The sequence below is a fragment of the Lactuca saligna genome, chromosome 1 (genome assembly GCF_052625555.1).
Source record: "Lactuca saligna cultivar CGN05327 chromosome 1, ASM5262555v1, whole genome shotgun sequence".
Lineage (NCBI taxonomy): Eukaryota > Viridiplantae > Streptophyta > Magnoliopsida > Asterales > Asteraceae > Lactuca > Lactuca saligna.
This window is the reverse complement of record NC_136417.1, coordinates 78,295,045-78,298,771: the sequence shown is the minus strand read 5'-3', so window position 1 is coordinate 78,298,771 and position 3,727 is coordinate 78,295,045. Positions and strand designations below refer to the sequence as shown.

Sequence of the window (3,727 nt, the reverse complement as noted above, 5' to 3'; positions counted from 1 at the left end):
ATTTGATGAACAAAAAACAAACTTTATATTTATAATTAATTAATATAATTTAATATATAACAAAATATTATAAGTAATAAATATTATATTTAATTTATAATTAATAGATAAAAATAAACTAGAAATATAAAAATATAAAATAGAAAGATTAAAAACGACAACATAAAGTTAACCTCTATTTTGGAAGAAATAAATAGTATAACCCCATATTTGATATTTGGTGTGATACTATTCATATCCCCGTAAGAGAATAAATGAAAGATGATTGGAGAAAAATAGGAAAAAAAAATGGGGAAAAAAATAAAAAATCAAAGTAGTAATCCAATTAAAATTTAAAATTTCAAACCAATTCAATTGGATTAATTTTGACGGATAGATCGGTTGAAATCTAATCGCTTAATTTTTGCACAATCCCAATTTAATTTAATTTGTTAAAAAAACAAAAATTGGTTGATAAGGGCAAAACCGTGAAAAGAATATTCCTGGTATTTAGGGTTAGGGTTTAATACGACTCACGGCGGACCACTCCCATATATAAATCATCTTTTTCGTCGGCACATCACCGTATACCTCTCATCGCTGTCCATTCTCAAGATACCCAAAAAAAACTCAAAAGATGGAGCAAACCTTTATCATGATCAAACCAAAGAGGCCTTGTAAGTCTTATTCATTCACTTTATTCTTCTTCTTCACTAGAATTTCGACTTGAAATCTAAAAATCTTTTCGCCTTTTTGCTATTTTTGTGATTCCTTTGTAGATTCCGACGAAACCCTTCGTGGGTTCATGAATATTGGAATATTATTTATAAAATCAAAATCTAGATTTGTTGCTTGTAACTTCTGTTTATTCTCTGTTTCGAGTTGAATCTGGATGTGTTTTGATGATAATTAAGTTTATTTGGGTTTAGATGTTGATTCAAAAGGAGTTCTAGAACTTCTTATTTAGTAAGAATTTTGTGAAAATTGGAATCGACAACCAGAAAAAAAACTGAATTTATAGTTTCTTTCGATTGATACCTCCGTGGGTGTAATTTTTGAAGTTTGATTGATTTAAGAACACAGTTTCACTGCACGATGTAATAATTGCTCTAGATCTGATCAAATCGTCGATCTTTTTTGTGTTTATTAGACTCATGATTGTAAATTAGAAGTTCTAACCACTTTGATTTTGTTTAGGTTGGTGAAATCATTGGCAGATTTGAGAAGAAAGGTTTCTCCTTGAAAGGTACAATTTTTACTTGATTACACGGTCAAACTCTCATTATATTTTATAAACACATAAACTCAAGATTAAAGGTAATAAGAAATTTATGGGCCCTTAAATCATGGCAATAGGCTTTTGTTTAAAGATAATAAATCTATTAAATCATTCAATTATTTTGATTTTACGTGTTATTTATTTTGAAATTTGAAGTAATGGTACCCAATTTGTATGATTTGTATGTTTGTTTTCAAAGGATTTATGAATTTCAAGTATTTTTTTTAATTCTTTTTGATTTTGCATCTTTTTTATTTTGGTCAACAAGGATCAAAAACATCAAAATCAAAATCAGTTTGCCAAACACCAAAAGCCCTTAAGGTTTCTTTATTCCAATTTGATTGTCCCACATCTAAAAAATATTCTTTTTCTTTTTGCTAGATTTTAGTTTGTAGTTACATTCTTTTTTATCATTGTAGTTATCGATTTCAATATTTTTTTGTTGGTGGGTCATTTTTGTGATCATTTTTAAAGGAATCTTGGACAAAAGTAATAGTCATAATTGTAAAACTTACTAATTAACTGTAAATTTTTTTCTTTAATTATTTCATAATTATTTGTTGTCTTTTTGTTGCCCATGAAAATGGTGACAATTCTAAACAAACATTCATTAAATCTTTCATTTGAAATTCAAATGCCAATAAAAGTAAATATATAATTTTTCTTCTAGTTTTTTTTGTCTATATTTCTAAAAAGTTCAAAGAAAATGTAACATATATCAATTTCAAAGAATAAAATAACACGTTATCCCACCTTAAATTAATATAATCAAAATCAAATTATTATATAACAAAATAACACGTGGGTTTATATATTTTATTTGGATTCAGGTTTGAAATTCTTGACTGTTGACCAAGCTTTTGCTGAAAAGCATTATGCTGATTTATCCTCAAAGCCTTTCTTCAATGGGCTCGTTGAGTACATCATCTCCGGCCCTGTTGTCGCCATGGTTTGGGAGGGCAAGAATGTCGTTACCACTGGCCGCAAGATCATTGGTGCCACAAACCCTGCCGAATCTGCCCCTGGCACCATCCGTGGTGACTTTGCAATCGACATCGGCAGGTACAATCATACACCATTTTTGTGCTCCAGTCATCCGATATATCATCCGATGACTGGAGCACTTATCGGATGGCTTATCAAGTCATCCGATATAAATGTTTTTGTCATCTGATATCAGACGACCAAAGCATTTACTCTGATATGACTCTAATTATTCCGTCATTTGATAATGACGGAGTAATTAGAATTCGGATGACTAACTTTTAGTCATCCGATAAATTTATTGGTCTGATATTAGATGACCATGACCATAGATAGCATTTAGTGGATGATTTTTGCATGACTCTAATTAGTTAGTCATATGATGATGATGATAGTGTCATGATATTGAATGACTAAAAGTCGAGAATAAAAAGAAATTTGTAATATGAATTTATTATGTTGTGGGGTGTGTAGGAATGTGATTCATGGTAGTGATGCGGTTGAAAGTGCAAGGAAGGAGATTGGACTGTGGTTTCCTGAGGGAACAGCTAATTGGTCAAGCAGCCTTCACCCATGGATCTATGAATAAGCGTTGAGTTTTAATTTTTATGTTACAACCACACCCTTTACTTGTGGACTATGAGAGGGTGTAATCTATGGTATTGTTTATGGATTTTGATATGGTGTGAGAAACTTTTTGGAATGTGAAATCAGTTTTATAGCTGCTATTTTTTTTTTTATTTTATGATCATATTTGTGTCTGATATATAAGTGCAAATTATCAAACTATAATTAATATGAACATGGTCACATCCATCGTTTGTATTCAGATTTGGCCCAAAAATATTGGATCCGGTATGCCTGGATTAAGACAGTGTAATAATCTGATTTTCCAAACCGGGTATCTAGATTTGAGAAATATGTTTTTTTTTTTAATTATATTTAACTTCAACTTAATATTATTTTAAGCTATTTGATTTTGAATACAAAATAAATGTTGCTTTCTTTAGGTTCATTTATTTCCACCAAGGAAAAATATATACCTTAGATTCATCGATTCTCATTTTATACCTTAGATTCATCGATTCTCATTTGTTTTATAAGGTTTTATGCCATATCATTTTCCAATTTGCTACTAGAGGTAGAAGTTTATGGTTGCTTACTAGCTTTTTACAAACTATCAAATAGACTGATATTTGTATATTGGTTATTCTGGATGATTCATGTCTCCTTCCCCCTATGATTAACTATAGAGTTATTTTGTTGATATATCAAAATCGGAATCCTACGTAGGATCATTTAGGGGTTTGGAAAATCGAGATCATAAGATTGGGATCGGGATCTTAAGATTCCACAAAATAAAATATAATTTTAATCATGAAAAATATTTTAAAAATTCAGTTTTTAGTTCAAAAGTTATAAAAACTTCAAAAGATTGGTCATAATACAAAATGATAAACGGTAAATTGGTGAAAGGTAAAAGAA

The 3,727-nt window shown here is 29.6% G+C and overlaps 1 pseudogene across 1 annotated transcript; it reads left to right on the top strand.

Annotated features, from left to right (window-relative positions):
- Positions 1-519: 519 nt before the first annotated feature.
- Positions 520-2,963, top strand: LOC145040285 (nucleoside diphosphate kinase-like; annotated as a pseudogene). Its single transcript, XR_013679891.1, has 4 exons — positions 520-656; positions 1,177-1,225; positions 2,089-2,320; positions 2,717-2,963. The product of XR_013679891.1 is annotated as a nucleoside diphosphate kinase-like (transcript).
- The last annotated feature ends 764 nt before the right edge of the window (positions 2,964-3,727 follow it).